Below are 23,944 nucleotides of genomic sequence, written 5' to 3'. Positions count from 1 at the left end.
TAATTGTGTTAGATGCTTCATCTGCAAATCAGATCATAAACTTAATCCAAGCCTTTTTATAAGAGCTAAAACATTTTGCCTTGAGTCAGAAATTTGCTGTTGCTACCATTGGTTATGCCCAAGGATTATTAATGTTTGGCATCAAGTTCAATTTCATTCAGTGACTGTAACAGAGATCAACCTTGTTTGATCCCTTGCTTTTTCTTTGGGGAAATTAATTCCAAATGATGCAGCTGGATTGAAGAACTGAGAATTTAAATTTATCTTCTCTGCTGGGTGAAGGAGGATGCATATTTATAACACAAATAGCAAACTCTCTACATTCTGGCTTCCTGTATTTTATTACTTGCTACCAGTAGCAAAACTTCATGCTCTCAGCAACATCATTTCTAAAGGGTTTTTGCATTTTTTTTGAACTCTCATATCCAAGAGTTAATAGTCCAGCCACAGAATTTGATAAAGGCATATTCTCCTGCTTTTTATAAATGAATTTAATTTTTATCTTGAATTGTGTCATAAATGGGTAAAAGAGAAATGCGTCATCTGTTCCCCATTATTTCTCTCTGTTCTTCCTGGCTTGTTCAAAGAGTGTCCAGGCTCTTCAAGTGTATAGTTGTTGTACTGTTTCTTTGCTTTGTCTGTATGTCAGATACTGATAGAGACCGCCTTTGTAAATCTCCTTGAAAGCTACTAATGAAAAAAGACAACAATGAAAATTAGTTGGCAATATTAACATCACCTCATTTGGCCTGAAACATCAAGGCTAATTTGTTGAAGGCTTTGTACAACCTGCCCCACCAAAGAATTTTTTCTTCTGGTGAGCTGCATCAATTTCCTTTGGGTCAGCCTGGTAGACTTTTCCACTCATTGCCTTCTTCAGCCCCAGAGAGTCACCACCTTTGCTTGCCTGTTAGACTGAACAGTATAGAGCAGAGTGTATATTCTCAGCCTCCTATGCCAAGCTAAGTAGCTACCTTAGTTGCTTTTTTGCTTCTCTTTCATAAATGTTTTTCCATTCATCCCCTAGTCCCTGGTTAGGCATACAATAAGCATCACTCTCTTACCTTTTATGCCACCTCTCCTACAAACAGAGCTTCTGGAAATGCACCTAATAAGGGGAAATCAGGAGACAACTGTCCTGCAACTCAGGTGGGAATATGGAAAGAATGCAGAAAAGCCCTTCCTTCTGGTCCATCTAGACTTGTATTTTCTTTCCCACAGTGACTCCCAGGTTCAAAGTAGGATTAGCTGTAGAGGTATATAGCAGAAGGCAAAGTTCCTCAGCACAACAGGACAGGGGTGCCTTGAGCATCTCCTGGGCATGACGGTTCTGCATAGGTCCCCTATCCTGCCCATGTAGCTGGATAGATAGAGCTGGACAGATCTGCGCTAGCGCAGAGAGGACGTAATTCCTGCAGGAAAGTTTATCTACCTGGAAAGGAGAAAGCCATCGCCCTGGTGTGTGCTGGAGGTTGATGAAGGGATTGTGTTCACCACCAGCTCCCTTAGCATGCTCCCTTTGCTTTCATCCTAAATACAACAAATGCAACATTCTGTCCCGACTCACCATAATTAGCTGGGCCAGCAATGAATACCACTAATGAATTTAGGGACAAGATTGTTACTATTGATTAGAGTACTTTCTGCCACCTTCCCTCTCTTGGCAGCATCATGGGGAGAAATATATGGTTATTTTGAGGTCTTTTGATGGTGGGCTTCTACAAAACATTCAGGCATTCTGAGCAGCTGACCCCTATTGTACTTTCTTGTTCTTACAGGGCCTGTTTTGGTCAGAATTACAAAACATTTTAAAAGTCTATAAAATTGATAGGACATTAAAATGACATGTTTCCAGGGTGTCTTTTTATTACTGCTCTGTGTCGGCCATGGCCATGCCCACTGTGTTATGGAACTGTTCAGCAGATCTGCCCGGATGATGATGATGCTTTTACAAAAAGCACTTTGGATTTAGAATAATAACCACAATCTGCTACAAGACAAATGTTGATGAAAAGAGGATGCCAGCAACAGAAAATGTGACAGAGCTGGAATTTCTAACAGCAAAGCTGTGTGCAGCAATGTTATTCACACTTCGAAATGCATTCTCCCTCAGATAGCACTGCCTTCTGATATGCAATATGGGCCTGATCCAAAGCCTATTTAAGTCAGTGGACTGATTCCCAATGACTTTAATGGGCTTTGGATTACACCCTAATTGCACTGATGTTCCCTTTACTAAAGCTCTTAGTTATAATGAAGCTCAACAATGCTCTGTTTGTTTTTCCCTCATTTCCAGGTGTTAATATTTTCTCTCTCTCTACCTAAGTCAAGCCTCAATTATCAGGGAGGAGAGGAAAAAGCCCACACCTTCCACCGACTGCAGTGATCTGCTGCACATAGATTCCTAATGCTCAGTGCTGAGTCACAGCGACCAAGATGATGATCATCATGTAAAGGCAGTTAATAAAAGCAAAAGCGCAGTGGCATTTCAAGCCTGATTTGGCAATAAATGTCTCCATGCATGAATGGCCCGCTCTAGTGAGAGAACCAAAAGTACCTATGAAATAGGAAACTATGGAATATCAAATGGGACCAGAGTTCAGCAGGAGGAAAGGTCTTAGGGGAAGCAATGAGGGAATTTCTCTTTTGATGTAAAAACAGAAAGAAAACAACTCAGTTCATAGGGACGTTGACAATTTCTAGAACTTTTCTCTAAAAAGTATAAACAGCAAAAAAAACCTGCCCAGGTATGCCTTTTTGAGCGTGCCTTGTAAAACGGTGGAGTAAACTGCCCTTCCCCTCTCTGGTGGGCAGCTCCCATGAGGACATGACTGTCTATCCTTTCACTATAAGCAAAACGTAGATACAATGTCCTGTGCCTATTCCCATGATGTAAAGCAGGATTTCTGACAAAACACCAACATTTACGTCATTAAATTCTCATCTTGTGTGAGAACTAAAAATTATCTTCCCACTAGTCCCTGGCTGCCTTGCCTTCTTTAGTAAGATGGGATACTCCTGTGACAGTTACTTGCTAACTAAACAGATTGACAGAAGCTGCTTATAAATTAATTAACTGCTTAAGCAAATTAAACAGATGGAAAATGGGGAATCAGCTATGAGGGAGAGATGGATGGACAGTCAGGGGGACACACACTGCTGATGACGGCGTCCCCTTTCTCTCCCTACCGTTTTCTCCTTTTTAAGCAGAGAAAATAGAGGATCCTAAGTTTTGCTTATTTGATAAACACTGTGGTCCAGCTGAAGTAAAGTGATAGAATCCAGTGAAAGTGAATGGACCATAGTATTTATTTCAGGTTCTGACTATAACTGAGTATGCCACAGATTTAACAGCAAACTAAAAATTACAGAAAAAGTATAGGCCCAGGAATACTGAAAACATTCCTTTTATTTCTTTAAGACAAGCAAAAAATTTCTTTTTTTTTTTTTACCCCAAGAAAAATATTCGCTCCCCCCCCCCCTTCCAGTTTATTTAATCCCTTTCCATTTTAGACTGTTTCAAATGAAAAATTAATTTTGGAATAAAAATTCAGAAAGGTTCACTTGAAAAATGTCAAAGTGAAAGATTTTGGCATTTCCAAAATGGAACATTTCAGTTTCAGAAGATGTCAAAACAAAATGTTTCATTTTTTGGCTGAAACTGTTTGCGCAAGTCAGCCTGAATTTGCTAATAGGTTCTCTCCTCCCACTCAAAGAGGGTTTTTTGTTTAGTTCATTTTTTTTTTAGCAAATTTATTATTTGACATATTTTTTTCAACTCCAGATTTTATTCCATGTGTGTGTTTTTTGGTGAGGAAAATATTATTTTACTTAACAAGGCAAAAATAAGCTATCACAAGGTAGAAAGCTTGATTTGAAAAAGACAATAGGTGAGATGGGCTAACAGAATGATTTGATTATTTGATTATGAGCAGAAGCTATCTTACACATACGGCCAGACAACTAGCTCTTCGACAAGTTTGAATTTCCATCTCTCAGTAGTTAAAAATTTGCCCATAAAAGATATATATATATTTTGTACACAATTTCTACCCTATAGATTTTATAGCATGCTAAGGTTTCTGTGCACAAAAGAAAAACAAAAGTTCCAGAATTTGGAAAACATTAGAAAAATTTAAAACTCTTTTTAAAGTAAACATTACTCAAAAATCCCTGGGAGGTAAAAAGTTTCATGAAGATTTACATCTTCAAAACCTTTATGGGACAAAAAATAGCAGTAAAGCATGTTTCAGCAGCTGAGCATCTCTCTGCATGATGATGTGATGCCTTGAATAAAGGCATGAGAAGGAAAACTTCACTGTATCGCTGTAGTGATTAACTTTTGCTTGCTTGAGCAACTTTGAAACTTCGGTATGTACGAACAAGATAAGAAAACCTCGAGCTCTGTCAATGGTATGCGCCAACAGACAAGAGGCCTTGGGCCCTGATGATAAGCCTTGGGTCCTGCTGAGTTTTTGTAATTAAAACCTGCCAGGTCCAGCTAACTAGGAAGAAGAGATGAACCACCTGGAATGACCTGCACTGCGCATGCCCTAAGAGAGTTCAGTTAGTGGACACCAAGAAAATGATCATCAGAGGGTTTCAAAGACCCCAAAAGACCACTGACCTATATAATAGCACATGCTCAAAAGGGTGGACACTATGTAAATGATTTCTGGGAAATAACATGAATATGTATGACAGTTTTGAGAAATGTAATGAATATGTATATTATTAGAACAATATAAGCTTTGTTTGCTGTAGGTAACGGTATGCATTCTAGGAGGAATTATCCCCCATGCATCCAGCGCTGCAATAAAGAATGCCTGTTTTCTAAAACTCCACAATCGAGTCTTAGAGAGTTTCTTCGACCAGCTTTTTCGGTAACAGATGAACCGCTGGTATTATTTTGTTATTGTTGCTCTTATTGAGGGAAGATGCAATATCTGATGCAAAGTCCTTTCCAGTATTTTGGGATTTCCACCTACCTGTTTTTAGCTGTGTGAAATTCCTGTATTTAACTGACAGTTTTTCTGGTTCAGCTCAGGAATTGTGTAATATTGATTATTTAATAGTAACTTTTTCAGGTTACAGGTTAACACAGTTGTTCCTATAAGACAAACAAAATGTTTATTTATCAGTAATGTTTTATAAGACTACGAAAAATTATATTTAAAAATTTGTTTAGTTTTTAGGTACTTTAGAAGAGACACTGACTGTCTCTTTTCCCACTTTTCATAGGGAATTTCCCATCTCCTAACCTCTACTTCTTTGCTGTACATACTCTGCAATAGCTGGGTAAGCTACACAAATCTCAGTGAAATGTTCTTCAGGCTGTAAAATCCGACATATAACTCACCTTGATCTCTTAAATTTGTATCATTTAGCTCCTTGTGTATGCCACACCCTTTATGGCCCTAATCCTTCAAATATTAAGACAACTATGCACCATCTATTCATTTTAGTTTTCTCTTTGGTATGTCATGCTGGACAGGAATTAAATTGTGAGCTCTTAACTAAATAAAGGCTTCAAGACAAACCTATAGTGCCATTTTTGTGGCAGCCATAATAATTTTCAAATGTTTCCATTAAAAAAATTTTAAATTGTTACCATGGAAATATTTTTTTACAGCCCTGGGTCTAAATATTCACTGCTTCGGTTGTCTAACACTTTGTCTATACTATATTATCGGGCTCTTTTCTGAGAGTCACTTGCTTTCCCTTCCATGACCTGCAGCACTTCATTGTCACTTGTGCTCATATGAAGTGCACCAGCAGTGTCTCTTTTGCAGCCAATTAGGGTTCCCGGATGGATAATTTACATGTGTTACTCATTTGCTTGGCCTGGTAGCTTTTCTCTTTAAATGTTGTTGTATCAGTGGAAGCAATGATAAATAATCAAAGGCTTTCTAGATTAGAGATAGCTGATATCTTAAAATTTCTATTTGATTTTAAAAGCACAAAAATATTTAGGTTAGTTAACATTGATAAGCTATATTTCCAGTAACACTGAAATGAGTAAAGGGCCCATGGTGAATCATACACTGATAGTATGTTTTGTGTTTGATCTTGGTCATAGATGTATTATTTTCTTCTGAAGTCTGAGTGTAATTTATTTGACAGGTTCAATGGTCAGAGAGAAAGTTGTTCATTGACCTGAAGAAATGTATGGTGTCTTCATGATGATGAAGAACATAAAAGAGTCTCCTTCTTGGGAAATACTAGAGTTGATAGGGAGTGTTTGAAGAAGAATGTGTCAAAGAGACTGACAGCAACATGAACAAAAGGAGGAAGGGAAATAGAAGATGAGAGGCTGAATTTGTTCTCTTTGGGATTTCACTTTTAGGAATTTTAACAAAGAAAGGGTCATTATCTGGGCAGCATAACTTCCTGAAGCCAGCTTTTATCTCTTCTTGTCCTTTTATGTAGTTGAAAAAAAGGGCCTTTCACACAGAAGAACAGTGGAGGAACTGGAGGACACATAATGGACACAGGAGAAAATCCCTCCGGCACATGGCTTTTCAGTGCTGCTTCTCACAGGGCAGTATGCGGCAACCTCTCACTTGCACCCTATGTTCACTGCTCTTTGGGGGCTGGCTGTCTCCCTCTCCCTCTGAAGTCAGGAACTATATGTTGTGCTCTTTCAATGTTCTTCTCTCATGTTTTGCTCGTTGCTATGCTTCTCAAGAACTGCGTTAATTCTTTCCGCAAGCTGTTTGATCTGAGTCTACTTCTTTACTAATCCAGCTCTACTTAATCAAAGAGAAATTCCAACCTTCATTCCTAATCCAACTGTAATATTATACATTAAGCCAAATATTTGCTATACTGTATGAAGTCCACACAGGTCTGTTGTTTGTTTTCTTTTCCATAGATGGGGTTATTAGATTGTACATCCCAGTAATGCAAGCTGTGAAAGGCAAATAAGCTCTGAAGTTACCTAATATTCTACTGTCATCCGATTTATTATTTCTCTCCTTGGCCTCATGCTTAACCCTCCCCACCTTAAACCTTAGATTTCTTAACCTAGCCTAACACAAATCCTCACCTCTTGCCTGGCTTGTGTCTGGTGAATCTCTTCCGGCTTAGTACATGGGAAACAACTCACGTCGGAGTGATGAAGCCCACTGGATAGGGGCTGTCCTGCAGCGGGGAGTTTGGCCATTGGGCTAAAAAAGGGGAATAAGTGAAGGAGATACAAGGCTAGCGGTCGGTCTGCAAAGAAAAGCTTCAGAGCAGGAATGATGAACTACATGATTGACTCAGATTCTATCCAATTTCACAACGCACTTTTCCAGTCCTTATGATTAGCTGGGGGTCAGTTCCCTAATACTGTCACCTTGCTATGCATCTCTACAACAAAACAGAGTGTTATTTTCCCATAACTCTTATGATTGCACCATTTTTTTGTGGATCAAAGTACACAATCATAAAAATCCATGCTTGTAACAGCAAGCTTTAATAAAAAAATAGTAATATTATATATCTGATGAGCTGCCTGGCTCCACACAGAAAAAAAGGACTAATGAACCCAAGGGACAAGGGCCTTATCTTCATCAGAACAAGAGCCTGGATGAAGGGTCTCGTCTACATACAGCTCCAGTAATTTGGTTAGTTTAGCAGTTTGTGCTTAATTCAGGATTTCTAGAATGGTCTATGTTGACGGTCAGTTATCAGGTAAAAGATACGTGAAGGGATGCAAGGTGTGTATGTGCACATATATGCATTTACATATTTGGGAGGTTTGCTGGGCTTGAGGACTGTAAAACCCAAGAAAATGAGACACAAAAGAAAAGCTGTTTCCTTTGCAACTCTCCTTTGCAAATATTTAATAACTATGTAGTAAATATTTACTAAAGAAAATAACGAGGAAAATTCTCCTCTGAAGTTTACTGTGCCAAATTTAGAGGATACTCAACCATTAAAGTGTGAAACAAGGGGATTTCAGCCTTGATTTAAATGCAAATCTCAACCCAATCTTAACTTGGAGTCATTAGCAACATGCCATTATAAAAGAAACGATTCAGTGTATTTACAGTGCTCATTTTTCCTGCCATCCTTCCTCCTTCAGTGTACCATTCACCAGGAAGGAGAGCTTTCTACTTGATAAGGCACTGGATACAAGATGCTACTGGCCAAAATCCAATCCTATCGTTTATACAGGTTTTACATGAAATTCTCCTGTTTCTTCTGTTAGATATCTTTTTAACTGTTATATATATATGATAGCATAATTCATGCTGGCACGTATGTAGTATTTATATATACTGTGTACCTTTAGAATTGCCAATATTTATGCAAAAACTAATACACTTTGTGTGAAATGCAAGCTGGTTTTGCTATGACATGTTAACAGTTCAGAAATGGTCATGACAGTCAGATGCTTAGCTCTTTCTTTTGTCTGAAGTTTTGGCTACAGGTTGTTTTAGGGCAGTATTTCAATGATTTGCTGAATATTTAAACTCAGCTCCACAGTGTTGAGGAATCAAGACACTTTAGTTTCTACTCCAGGTAAACAAGATGTGTAAGAATTCCCCTGACTTTCAGAATTGCACTTACAGATCTTTTTACTCATCTTAGCTGAGCAATGAAGTGCAAACTCTTCTGATTGATTGCAAGTTTCCATTCATACGATGGACCATCATACCATTTCTGAGGGTCTTGACTATTTGCTATAGGTCAGACCAGGTGTAAAACCAGCTGGCATGAAGGCAAGACTTTAAACATAGATTTTTCAGTTTAATGCCCAATCAATTTCATATGACAGTCTAATGGACTCTGCTATAGTTTTTAGTGGACAGAGGAGCAGTTTCAAGGATTGTTCATGAAATAAAAAAGAAATACTTTAATGTTACGACAGAATGGGACTTGATCATCAAGCTACACATTCCAGCCCTGATCTGATGTACATGAATGCTCCAAGGTCTTCCAGGAAAGTGCTTTTAGGGCTTAATTATCTCTTATAAGGAGCTAAATTTGGTATCAAAGCAGGATGGTCACAGTCAAGACAGGTGTAAGCACTTAACCTCACTCTCAGTTTAATTCCTGGGATTCAGCTCTTGTGAGCACAGAAATACCATTCATTGAAAACACTGAGATGAGGTAATTCAGTCTCCCATGCTGCTGGGTTGAGGTTTGAATCAGAGTTAAGTTTTCAGAAAAAACACCAGTACTAGTATCTATCTGTCATATAACACATATACGTATGCACATGTATAAGGTAAAAAGAATGAAAGGGGGTATCATTATTTCAATGTAACTGAGAATAGCTGTCAGTAGAGTTAAATAGAATCTTAAGGTAAATGTTTGTGTTCCTCATACATTGCCTGCACTGGAATATAAATTTTGGCTTCTTTTATAGTCAGATTCATTATTTGAACATATTTATTCATTTTTAATCAGTGTGCTTCCATTTTAAAATAGTTTGAACTTTCCTTCCATGCTAACACTTTATACTTTATTTAAAAGTGAATGATAGACGTGAATATCTGATCATGGAAACTCACTGCAAAACTCTGCCCGCCTACTCATTGTAAAAACAAAGCAAACATCCAAACATGATTTTTAATACAGCTTTGAGATCAAAGGACAGAGTAGTTATGTTCTTTGGAAAACAGCAAAGAATCCTTATTTTAATGTATTTGAATAGGGCAGGTGGCACTAGCAAATTACATTACAGTCCCTGGGTAATGCAACAAGGAAAATAAGCAGTAAGATACACCTTATTTGAACTCGCTGCTACAGTGAATAGTTGGTTTTGTTTTAAAAAGCTCTGTCCTTGTCACTGTACTGTCATTAAAGACAAAAATTGCTTGGCACCTGCTCACATTTTATGACCTTTTCTTTTCAAAGAAGGATCCTGTTTCTCTGATCCCAACCTTAGTTTCTTCAAGGAACAAACACACAGCTGTATCTTAGCTAAATCGTATTTAAACTGTTGTATGCAGGAGGCTGCCCATTTAGCAAGGCTTCCAGGTAGTAAGTAGATAATAGGTACTGGTTTCTTATGGGCCCCTGAATTGATTTAGGGTGTGAATTTTGATTTGTAGAGCTCCAGAGAGTTTGGAATATTTCTAATGTGATGCATGATCCACCACAGCTATCGCTGTGGTCAGTGACATTTCACCACCTGCATCCCCAAAAGTTTCAAGAGGGGTGGATGCGAGTGGAATAGGCTTCCGAAAACCAGCCAGAAGAAGGTGAAGTACCCACCACGTCAAAAATTGCCCAAGTTGTTGGTCTTCACAGCGTGCGAGTAGGAAGTCTGGGGAAAGAAGGGAAGATAGGGTAGTGTCTGCAGAGAGATAAATATACTAGGGGTTAAATTCATGATGGGGAAGGAAATCGTGTTCATTTTGTTGTAGGCAGAGTTCTTCTGGGAGACTGAAGTAAAAGACTAAATTATTTTTGATCATTGCTTGTGCCAGGACTTCAGACTCTTTATGCATTGGAGAGACAATGGTTCCAAATAATTGCCATAAATTACTTCTGGCTTGGGGTGCGGGGTGGGGAAGGGGAGGAAGGCATGTCAGAGTTTCATGGCATTTCTATAGTTATTAGTGGAAATATTAATGCATATTACTTATATAAAATTCCCCCACATATGCCAGATAAAAATGTGCTACAAAAACACTGGGCCATAAAACTAAATAAATAAAAAAATAGAAGTCAGTAAAATTGTGCTTGATAAAAATGAACTAAAGCCAGAAAAATCTAACTTGACTGAGAGCCAAAACACTTCTTTTCTTTGGATTTGGCTCCTAATTGAAGATGAAAATAAAACAGATGCTAGAAATGTCAATTAAACACATTTTTCAATCTGTTTTATATAATCTCTAGCTCTTTATACACAGATAGACTTCTGCTTTTCAAATCATTACTAGTCCTTATTTTTATTTATTTGGGAAAGGAATTATGTTGCTTTGATGGAGCATGACTCAGTGTATCTATGGCTAGCATGTTCTTATAAGCCTGTTTTGCATGCCACTTTCCAGCATTTAAAAATTTATTTTATTTAATAATAAGAGAACATTGAAATTAAAATGTGGAAGTATTTCCACAATGGTTAGTGCAAATTATTATAACCTCTACTGATCACCTACTTGCTCCTGTTTTATAAATATGAATTATAGAGTTGGATGCTGTAATATCTGCTACGCAGACTCATTGGAAGATGACAACCTGAGGAAGTTATACCTGAGAAACTTCAAAAATTTCATTTACTTTTCCCTGTTTATTCTGTCAGTTTCCAGTTTTCTTGCACTAAACAATATGACCTGAGAAGTCTGGTTTGTTGTTTACTTCCCTCACAGGTCTTGTGAGAAAGTTTTGCCAGAGTTTTCTCAGGAATTTATACATCAAAACCTTAGAAAATATATACAAATTGCTCTTTTATTTTTTGGTTGGGTCTTTTTTGTTGTTTTTTTTTTTTTTCTAAAAAAGGACTCTTACAAAGTGTCAATCAGGAACTGTATTTGATCTTTTCATTTTCCTAAAGGAAAAGTTTACTTCTTTGGTAGAATGGTTTGCAAGGTTTGACGTTCAACATTTTTACAATCTGGCAGCTGTTTGTGTAAACACGCGGCTGAATTTGGCACTTCCCTGCCATGTGATGGGAACTATGCGTGGTCTGGGGTGCTAAAGAGAGGGAGGAGAGGCTGCACCTCCTTCCTTCCACCACTCCTGTGGGGAAAATGTATTGCAGAGCCACACAGCAATCCACTACAATATGTTGTAGCTCTGGGGAAAATTGGCCTGGACCTTCAAACTATTATTTGCAACTTGACTATTCACAGCTGGAATAGCTATGGGTTTGTTATTTGTAAAACATCCATGAATTTCACCACAGGCCTTTCTAGCAATATTGAAGCATCTGTGAATCAAACTGTTCCCCAGCTGTTCATTCACTACCTGCCGACTCCTCCAGCACCACAGCCCTATTAATGCTGATGGTTACACCGCGCTCCTAGTGAGCTCCTGCCACACGGCCTCTCTCTTACTGCAGCTACAGGCGTTAATTCCCAACAAGAAGATGAGTGTTATTTCTTTCAATAAAAAGTTCTTGCCAACGGTCGGAGACCTTGCCTATGTTTACTGGCAGCTATTGATATTTAAATTTCAACCATTTTTTGGTCTAGTCTTTGCAAACCAGGCAGAAACCCTCAAGTTGATTTTCTACCTTAAAAAAAAAAAAAAAAAAAAAAAAAGAAAAAAAGAAAGAAAGAAAATGAAAAAGAAAAAGTATTTCCATTAGGAAGGGGAAAAATGAGCTAGAGGCTGTGAAGAATATAATGAATATCCAACAAATGTTGTTCAGAGCTTATCTTCAAAAGAGCAAATCAGCTCAGAAGGCCTTAATAAATGGCCTTATCAATAAACCTCAGAAACTAATTTCTTTTTACAATGAGGATATATTTTAGGTTTTATTTAAAAGCTTTTAGTGGGAGCTAAATCATCATAATCAGTTACTTATTTTTAAGAAACACATCACATTTACAGATTGGTGAAAACTGTTTGAACCTTTATTTGGTTGTTTCTTTGTTAGATGAGGGCACTGGAAAAAGAGATTAGAGACTAACCAGTGTCTTCACACTTGGAGAGAATTCCTTGGCTTTTCAAGAGTACATAGTGTTATTTAAAACTACTAACACATGATATCTGAAGATTGTGGTGCTCAGATAGGAATTCAGAGGCTTAGGAGCTTTCCCAAGTTTCATCTGAGTATCCCTAAGGCCAAATCTTACTGCAAAATGCCCATGACTTTTGTATGCTTGATCCTGAAAGACACAGGGAAGTTCTATTTTTAGAAAGCTTAAACAAAAATAGTCTGTGCTGTTGATCAGGTAAATATATGGCCTTCCTCTATGTGATGGAGAAGTTCTAGTGCCTCCATGCATTGGAGCAGAAACTTGTAATTTTATGAGGAGAACGGCCATGCCTGAAATGTAATGCGTTCTTACTGACTTTAAGGGAAGTTTGGCATTTGACCATGATGGAGTTGTCATTTTCTTTATTCCTAAGAGATCTGCAGACTTTTTTCAAGGAAGGAGCTCATACCCTATATGCTAATTCATGATTTAAGCTACCTTAGACTTCTCAGGTGGCAGTGAAAGTGTAAAAGCAATTAGTGAATTGCAATAAGGTGGGATTGCTTTTTCATATTTCTTTTTTTTTTTAATCTTGTTTTCTATCAAGGTAGTTTTGTCATGGGAGGTAGCAGCATCCTCTTGCTCTTCATCTGTCTACCTGGGTGAGGAGGAAAGGGGGGAAGCTGAGATGACATATACATCTTGTCTGATACAGCCTTTGAAGACAGCCATCAAACAGTAGTGACATGCACCCTCTGGCAGACATGGTTGCCTGGAATCTGAAGCAAAATGGGGTGAATACATGCCCAAACACTTCACAGGGACTTAGCTGAGAAAGATCTTTTAGCTCTGTTTTACAAAGAAACTGTGCCACTGATATGAAAAGTTAGAATTTCCTAGATTAAGGTGTGTGATTTTTTTTCTTTTTTGTATGCGACCAAATCAATTTTTTATTATTATGATTATTGTTATTACTACTGACAATGATGATGACAAAGACATTTTTTACTACCACTCGGGGGGGATACGTTCACAAAAATATTATGCTAATCATTTTATTCTGGGCAGTGAGCTTCAAGCTCTCGTTAAGGGAACCTCACACAGTCTTCACAGATTACACTAAAAGCGTTGGTTCTTTACTTAAGATATGTCCCCAAGTATTTTCTCTATGAACATTTAATATCTTCAGGAAGGACCATGCTTTAAAAAAAAAAAAATAATCCTCTGTGTCACTTTTTGGAACTTCCTTTCTGATAGCATATGACCCAAGAAGAGGTTTCAGTCCTTAAAATTCATAGAGAAAGAACTGACCAGCTGTGCAAAATCTGCTATTTTGGTTTGAATTATTAAAAAAACCCCAAACCCAAACCTCACTTAATGATTACTATTTTATTCCAGTTTTGCTGTAATTTGTCTTTGGTATTAGGATATCTAGATTGATTGGATCATCTCAGATCATCTAACAGTGAAGCAGATCTATTTATTTATTTTGAAGTGGTCACTTATTTCTTTTTCTTTTCCATTCTTCAGGTTTGTGTTCTGGCCTTCCACAGCTAAAGGTGCTGCATAGTTTAGCTTCAGTTCTCTGAGGAAGTTTTTATATCAGTTTGTTTATCAGAGGCAATATCAGAGAATTCAAATCACTTCATTTTCATTTCAAAGATTTTTAGCAAGCTAAAATGTTACAGACATGTGAGAACATTTGGCATTCATGTGGATTTTTCCCCTCTGTAACATCTCTGCTATACTGATATAAATGAAGATATACTGTAAACAAGGGAAGATATTTTTTTTTGTCCCATTGTCTTGCAATGCACTTTGATGTATAGATTTAGTAGAGAAAATAGCAACAGAATAGCTAAGTGGTAGCCATGCTTTCTACCATTAGCAAAGTATATTTGTGCAGGTTTTATCCATGGCTGCCCAGCGTCCCAGCTCTGATGCAGCACCCCCATCCACAAACTGCTGCTGGACCAGCTCTGATTCCTGCAACAGTCCGCTCATACGCCAAAGCCCCTCTCCAGGTTCAGCTAACAATTATTAATGACTATGCTCAGCTGTGTGTCTGCAGTTCTTGTCTTAACATAATATCTTGGAAAAGTTTTTCTTTTTTCTGAATGAATTAGTAAGCATTTCTGCTCACTCCATTTAGAAGCTGAAGATTAAGAGGAACATCATACTGCAGGTATTATTAGACAAAAACAATGGATATTAAGCCATTATTTGTACATTAGCAAGTTTTCCCCAGGTAGGTTTTATCATTTCAAGACATTTTGTTTTGTGTTGTTCTTCTTTTTTTTGTCTAATCACCTCTAAAATTATGAACACTCCAAGAATAAAACATCCTGAATAGCAAAGCAGCTTGAAATATTCATAACTAAGAATGCAACTGGTAATACTCATAAACAAAGTTGTTTGGAGACCCCTTTATTAATTTTTAATTTATTTTCAGTCAATTCCTTATTACTTCCAAATTCCTGTAGGGGATTCTGTTAATTAGTCATGTGTAAAATATTCATTAAAAACAGCTTCCTATTTTCTTCTTTTATTGCAAATTTACATTTCTAATCTTATAACCAAAATAAATGCCATTGGGTAGAGAGACCACATTAATTTTGATGAACCCCTTGAAATAGAAACCCAGAGACAAAAGATATGGTAATAAAATCAGAGTTACATTGTGATTCCAACTCACTAGAAACAGGTATGCATATTTCAAACTGTCGTTTACTTGAGATATAAACAACAGATATTTTAGATTATTTTACGAATTATTTTTAGGGGAGGAAAAAAAACCCCAAAATCAAGCAGAAATCACAGTCTTCCATTGGCACTTTCCATGGTCATTTACCCTTCTGAATTTGATGCATGTAGGTATAAAAAAAAGATAATACTTTTGAAATCTGGCCCAAAAATGGATGCAAAAATTATTCCAAACAAATTGAAGTTAAGTTTTTCTTCAATCTCGCTTTTTATCTGATGATTAAATAGAGGAAATGTGCTCTTGTGATTTAGTTGGATGACTGGGTCTCAGAGGTCTGAATTCAATTTTACTTCTGATATATAGTCACTTCCTGGCAACTCACTTAATCCCTCTGGACCTCAGTTCTCTCTGTGTAAACCCTGACTCATATTTCTGGCCTTGTGAATTCTTTGGTCTTATACTCAACTTTAAATATGTGATGAGGCCAGTGGAAAGGATTGATTACTCTTAGTAGTAGAAGTTAAACATGTGCACAACTGCTTCTGGGGTCGGAATCTTTGGATTGTCTATTCTCATGGGTAGGAAAAGGAGATGTTTCTGTCTTTCAGCTGTATCAAGAAATGTGGAACATTACCTTGGTTTGGACCATAAACTTGTAATATTATGTTCATATTATGTTTTTCCATTTTTATTGTACTATATTATATAATGTGTCAGTTCTATGGAGGTAAGGCTCAAGCAACGTTTCTTCTTTTTCTCATCTGCTTTGGTATTTATCAGCATAAGCAGAGAGGAAAAGTTCCGACAAAGCTGTAAGCATCGATAAAAGTTCTGTGTGCAGATCAGAAGCCAAGCCCATAGACTGGCAAAGTTCTCCATAAAATCAGGGGCTATTCTTTTCTCTCAACAGGGCGCATCTCCCACTGATGTCAGGCATATGGTTAATTTGCTAAAATAAAGCCAGCTTGGTTTCTTTCTTTTGTTGTCAGGATGGCAGACACTCCAAAACAAAATGTTATTCTTCTTCATTTTCCTGGAGAAAAGACACTAAAAAAGCAGGGAGAAATACTCTGGAAATGGTACCTACTGTCGAGTAGCAACCTCTGAGAATGTAAGTCATGGCAAAATATTGGCTAAAGTCACAGTCTTTACTCCTTAATCTCTTTTTACACTAAATACAGAGAGGTTGATGTGGTTTCCTGCCAGGCAGAGGAGACTGGAAAAAGTAAAACCACATCCTGTTAGAAGAATGGGAATACAAAAATTTGTGTATACAAAGGAAGAATCAAGACATCAGGCAACAAAAATTAGTATTCAAGTTCCATATGGACTGGAACCATAATGACTGATTTCTGAATGAGCATATTGAGGCAAATCAGCATAACTTTGCTACTGCCAGTATTTCTGGTTTTGAAAGGGTTTTTTTCCCCCCATCAAACTGATCCAGTCGTAAGAAAGCAGGGCTGGTTCAGAGTATCCATGTGGCGATCGGTGTCTCCTATGAGCTGTTATCTGCTCTGCAGGGGGTACTCTGCGCACCAGAAAGGTGACCAGCATGGGAAACGATAAGACCAACAGCCCAGAAGGCAGTTTCCTACCTGGGGAGAAGCATCTAAAGCCCACCGCAGCAGTAACAACATCAGGGTGTTGCAAGAGGCGCTGTTGAACCTTCCCCCTACACAAGTGCAAATTAATTATTTCACTCTCCAAGTAGTGATACACTTTGTTCTTCTCTAACTCCCAGCCTGGGCATTATAGTGGGGGATAAAGGATAGGGCTATGTGGTATGGTGTTATTGGCAGGCAAAGCAGAGCTTTTGCAGGGCTGTTGTGGAGACGGAAGGCTCGATTCCATCTCGACTAGGGAAATCTGTATTTCATGTTAAATTTCCATTTCATGAACCGCTTCTCCCTTTGTGATATCACTTACAAAAAAATCCACTTGGACATAAAATGCATAGTTTGTGGTATTCTAAATATAATTGAGGCAATTTAGAATTGCTTTGAAGCTTCTCTCTGGATCAGGAATGTTGCTGACCTGAATTCTCCCACTCGGTATCACAAGCAGTCTGTCACGCTCCTGAAAGTGGTGAGAAACTGCAGGCATTCCTGCTTGGTAGCGTTTTGTACTCAGCTCGTGCAGGTACACATTACTATGCAATAAGCATAGCTTATGTCCCCATGTATTCATCCCACTAGAAAACTGGCTTTTCAATGGCCTTTTTATGTGCATTCTTCCCCTACTTTATCCACTGCTTTCTCCCCATCATTATCTTTGTAATCATTTTCTAAATAACACTTAAAAAACGGATTTATAAATTGTGACTCACCACCTCTTCCATTCTTTGACATAAGACCTCATAACTGGTGCTCGGTCAAGACCCAGAATCCTTCTCAGATGTATTTAATGTATGTAACATCAACTCTAAGGAAATAATTATTTATTGCTGCTCCCGATTCCAACAACAGATTTGATCAAGACCAAATTAATCACTGCCTTAAAAACATTAGAGATTGTGTAATACAGTGCTGGCTGAGCTGAACCATGACTCAGCCCGATAATACTCTGTCTGAAAACTAATCACCATCCACCATATCATCATCTTGAGCCAGCAATTCATCTCCATTATCTCAGTGGTTCCTCTGATTGCAACTAGATCACAACATCTTGCTGAAGTCTAGATTAATTTTACCTCATCCTTTTTTGCCCAATTTAGTATGTGGAAAAAGTCGATCGGTAATGTTAGCCTGGGTTCAGCAAACCCAGGCCAACTCCGCTGAGATGCTTTCCACTCCATCAGTTCTCATAAGTTAATTCCTCCGTGATCCTTTCAGGTTCTTCACCTGGAACACAAGCCAGGTTAAAAGTTTATGTGTCCCGGGCACTCATCCTTTCCTCTCTGTTTAAATTCGAGCACTACATTTTGTTCAACGTTTGGGTAGTGGAGCCTGGTCTGCAAAATCTGTCAGATGCTACCTGCTAATGTCCCTGCTCATTCCTTGTCCCCAAGGAGCAAAGCCCTTCAGATCCTGAAGTCCTCTTTGGTTAACTTTTCTTAACTGTATGTTTACATTCCCTTTACTCAAGATCAGTTTTACATTTTCCCTTTGGTTTCTTAGATTTTGTTCCCAATACATCTCTGCTTCTGATTCTTTCCTATTAAAAGTACGAAGAGAAGTATTTACACAGGAATTTTGCCACGCCTATGTCCTTGGTGGTTGTTTCCCTTTCTACGTTATTCAGAAATCTTACTTAGTATTTCGTCTTTCTTTCCCCTGGACATTTTTGAAAATTCTGTTCTTTTTATTTTTCTTTATTACTACAACATACAGGAGTTCATTATATTTTTAAGCATCTGAATTTCCTCTTTTAGTTTTTGACTTCTAGCATGTATTTCAGGTGTGTTAGGGGCATTTTTAATCACACACTCTCTCCTTCTGAAGGAGTCTTATGCAAATCTGTTCTGTACTTAACACACTTCTGTTCTGAAGAAGGGTTTTAATGTTTTAGTCAAAATTCTTCAAATACAAAATCCACAATACTAAAATGTTAAATAATGAAAAGTGTGACTTCACATCAGAGCAAAAGTTTTAACAGGGGACTTTCATAGGTCTCAATGAAAGAATTAAGAAAGGAACCGTGAAATATATTATTCCTATGGCAAACTTACAAAGTACATCTCTTTTGAGGCATTGTGTATGTGTTTGTACAGGGACTGAGATCATTTCCAAGTAGGCTTATATTTTGATTCTTTTGCCTCATTAATCCTGTCAACCAGTACAGGGACAAGTTGGTAGGGTTGAGTGCAGGAATGGCTGCTTTAATTCTCTGATTGGGGTTTAGTGAAGATTTTCCATTTTAAATGTTTCCTTAGTATTGCTCATTCCTTTTACCTACCTCTTCATTTACTATTGATTTCATGCTAGTTTACTAAGAGGATAATTGTGCTAGGAATTGTATACAAAATACATGTTAATTTTTTTCAAGGATATTGTGCGTACGCTGTAGGCTATAATTGTTTTGGAAGATTGCACTGAATTAGACAGAGTACTTAGATTCAAAATGAGACGATATTGTGCCCCCTAGGACTCTCAAAATGTATATTTAGATCCTGCCTTGACAAAGACTTCCTGCGTAACCTTGGCATGTCCCCTCATCTCTCTGTTCTTCAGGTTCCCAGCTACCCAGCCGAGACAGGAATACTCCCCATCTTTCATCTTTTTGGGATAGATTGTAACATGCTTATGTGTTTTCCTTGATTTTTTTTTCCCCCAGAACAGTCACCTTGATTTTAATGGGATAACTTCAGTACATGAAAACTCTGTCAAAGGCAATTTTTTTTCTAGCACTAGAGCTCATCAGCTGTTTAAGAGATATATAAAGCTTTAACCAAAATAATTGTAATGCTATATGAATTACGTTGTCTTCAAAAAAACACTAAACATTTTTCTAACTAGTACATCCAAATTACAAAGCTGGAATTGAATAGCATTATGTTCTGAAAAGAAAACTAGCTAATAATTTCATTATACTTTGTACCAAAGGCATAAATTTTGAAGTTTTCCCCTGTAAGCTTAATTCCCTTCATTTAGCCCATAAGACCACTGCCCGGTTGTTTTCTTTCAAAAGAGTATTTCCCTGTTATGAGAAGACATGTTATTTTTATCTGAAGAGCTTAATATACCATATTGTAGAATATTTCCCAAAAGAATCAATCTTCAGCCTTAAAGGTTATTTCACTTTAGTGCACAATATACCACAGTTTCTGCTGTGTTTGATCCATTTGAGCTGTGGAGTTGGTAAGATTATACATGGTTTATATTGCATGGATTTTTAATGTTTCACACATAGCTTTTAAAAATTGCCTTCATATTCCCTATATTGATTTTTGTGGGTCCCAACGCACAGCACCCGCTGCGTGGCTTTGCCAAACACTGTTGCTGAAAAGATGGTACAGGAATCCTCAGCAGGGGCAAAGACAACCACGGATTAAAAAAACTAGCACCCAACTGACCATTTTTCTTAAGCCTCATTGTATTGTAAGCCTTTTTTTTTTTTTTTTTTTTCTTTTTATGATGGCATGCACAGTATAGCTGCCTAAGGGCATGCTTATTATAGACTGTATTTTAAAGCTGATTAAAAAATACATTCTCCATGCCTGTCTGAAACTTATTCCACAGAGAATCTTGTTTCATATCGGACGAGTAAAAGGATCTGTTGCTTAGTTAACTAAGTTCACCTTTTACCTCAGCACACATTTAAAAACTGATATCAAATTTCCATTACACTTCATTTATTATCCAGCCTTTCTGCTTTCATCAGAGAAAGCATTATAATGACTATGACTTTGAAAAGTTTTATAACTAATGTGTGCATGTGTATATATATATTTATATATTATTATATTTTATTTATACTCCATATAAAAATTAGGCTATCAAGTCTGACAGAAAGATCTTGATACCATAATAAACAGCCTTGTCTTCACAATCACTCTGCAGCACACAGGACTTGGCAAACTGTCAGATGGCAGGATGAAGAGGTAAAGTGCAGAATCTGCAAATTCTGGCCGTGCACGTGGGAATAGGTTCTGGGCTTTCCAAGAACTTGTGGAGAAAATGAAACTTGGCAGGATCCGTGCGGAAATTCATTTCATCTGTTTTCATTTTACACTGTCTGTCATCTAGTTTTTGATCACTAAATGAAAAAGAAAAATGAAATTCTGCCATATGCATTCTATAAATTTCAATTTAGCTATCAGGTGTCACACCTGCCACAATTTTACTTTTTTCTGCATTTCAGACAACAGACATAATCGTTTGTTTGTGTTACCGATGTTGGTTTGGGAAAGTTTATTTATGGTAGTATTTGCAGTAAATCTGCTCATTTCCAACCATTGCTGTATAAACCTACCACTTGAAATATAGACAGTTATGTCAGCTTGTATAGGAAACATATTGTATAATGTTAATTAAATGGCAATATTTATGCTCTCTGCTCCTCTACTGAAATGTTCTGAGCCCTGAAACTGGCTGTTATGACATTTTAAACAAAGTCACACTACACAAGTTTCAGGCCCTGATTCCCCTAAACAGGGAGGGATGGGTTACGTTTCACATTTCTGGTTCGTCTGGCCCCACCGAGCATGTGTCGCCCTGCAAGGACGGGTCGGCAGCCAGGTATGCTGCCCAGCACATCCCCGTGGGACTCATTTTCCCCAACCATGAAGGGTTCCTTTGGGTGAGGTCAGTGATGGGCTGTTGGGTGCGTGGCCGTTCAGAAATTTCGTGTTGCTGCCATCGTTTTGGCCGTGAAGTGGGGGCGGGTCCAGCCCCTCACCACCCACCCACCATGGCTTTGGGCTTTGGTCCCCAAGACGTTGCCCGCACCTTCCCCACTCCCACAGAGCCTCACTGCACCTGTATGGTAACAAGTCACTCCCTTTTTGCTTAGTCTCTCCAAACCTAACCGTTCATACCCTCAGAAGGAGGACTCTGTGCAGGGTAAATTTATGCTGTTATTAGCCAGCAGGATTAATGGCAGCAAGTTATCTCTCCATGAGCTGTCAAATATGCTTATGCTGGCACTTCTTTCCCAATTGTGGGGGCTTTTTTCTAGAAAAACAAAAAACAAACTTGAAAAATTCATAAATAAATTAATCTCCTTGCCAAGTATCAGGAGAAAGCTAGAGGTAGGTCAAATTTGGTTGGAAAACAGTGATTGGGTGGCAATGAATTTTTCCTTGTTTCCATTTCAATTTCTCTGAATTGTTTGTGTCAAGAAGAGATGGATGGAAATTTAAATAAAAACTGAAACAGAAGTCAAAATGCTTTGCTCTGATTCAATATCATGATATTTCAGTATTTTAAATTGAAAGGATTTTTCCATTTGAAGATTTTTTTCTTTACCGTTTTAATTTTTAAAATGACATGTTTTCAGGCTGTTCATGCTTTCTCATTTTGACTCAGTCTTTTTGGAACTGTTTCAGGCTTTTTGGATGTGTTGGAAAATCAGAAAAGCTTCATGTGGTTATACACAGAGTAGAAACATAAGCCTATTGATTTACCTTTTTTATTTCCTCTTTTCATATTCTCTTCTTTAAAGAATAAATCTCTGAGCTATGATGTGAGACCGGGTATGCAACACAAAATGAAAGCATAATCTATTAAATATTATTCCAGCAATAAAACACAAGTCGTATAGCAGTCATATTAATGAAACAACATGATACCATACATCATCCTAGATACCTGAGTTTTGTTATTTTGGATTACAGGATCATGAAGTCTTTTTTTTTTTTTTTTTTTTTTAATTGGGCATTGAAGGGAAGATTAGCAAATGCATTCTAGTTCAGCTTTAATTTATACCATAATTTTTAATGACACTTCATTGCAGGATTTTATACTTGCCCTTGGATAGGTAAGGATTTTACAGGCTTTCCATTAATTACAGTAATTTTGGAAAGTTCCGATTCGTGCTCTGCTAAATGTTGGTCCGGGATTTGAGAAAAATATAATTCACTTTGAGGAAATAAGGGAGTGGATTCATAGGGTGAAAGTGAACATCTGTAGAGTGACTTACTGGATATATGATTTTTGAAACTAACCCACCTGAGTTATAATGAGAAAGCAGCTGTGGGGGAAGTTGTCACGTCGCATACTGATAAGCATTGTGCAGATGGGCCAACATTCTACTTGCACACATATACCCATACACTCTGTCACACCCACCAAAGGTGAGTGCATCACTCAGTATGTGATTCATAAATCTGTTAGCTTCTTAGAGCAGAAAAATTGGAAAAATATCATCATATTAGTGCTAAAATTTATTTGGCAATGAAATTTAAACAACAATTAGCTTACGGTAGTGCTTTTTTTTTTTCCTTTCTCTTTGATTTCCTGGTATTTCACAAGCTTACGTATAATACATTTTATTGTAATTTCTTTCATGGAACAATGGCAAACCTCAGTACTTCAAGGATATTCAGTTGCTGCCAGCCCCACCTCTTGCTACCTCAACAGTTCGGCTGGTGATGGCAGTGCCAGCGCCCCATTGCCAGGCACGTTCCAGCTCACCTTATGAATCAGACTCTCTCTTGTGTGCCTTCCACAGGAAATCCACTTAAGTGTAAAGATATACAGTGTATTATACCTGCATCTCTAAGGAAGCTGAAGCACCACATACCTATTAATAAAACTCTTGAGAGTCAAGTATATCAGAGCACGTATCTCCTGCTTTTTTAGAAACTGACAGATTTAATCAATTAAACTCCAATGCTCTATTCATAGCTCAGGTTTTTTATGGTACAAAGATTTGCATTCCAATTAGCACTCGCAAAGGAAGTTTTCATGTTAACCTGATCAGTAGTATTTCTCCCTCCTCGGTGTCTATCTTATTCCATTGAGACTGCAGCAATGTGTCAGGAAGAGCATCTCTGTTACCTTCTGGTTGAACAAAACTCTCTGAGGCTTCCTTTGAAATCTTGAGGTCTTGTCACTTGAGGTGTTATTTTTCTAAGCATGAACAAATCTTGTCAGCCTAAGCTGAGAAATCAGCTGTATTTTATCAGCACTTTGGGATCAAACTTCACATTCAGTATTCAGCACTGGGTGCTATATGTGCGACAAAACTAGAGGTTACAGTCTGCTTTCGG

This window comes from Accipiter gentilis, chromosome 8 (assembly GCF_929443795.1).
Source record: "Accipiter gentilis chromosome 8, bAccGen1.1, whole genome shotgun sequence".
Classification (NCBI taxonomy): Eukaryota; Metazoa; Chordata; class Aves; order Accipitriformes; family Accipitridae; genus Astur; species Astur gentilis.
This window is presented reverse-complemented; position numbering follows the sequence as displayed.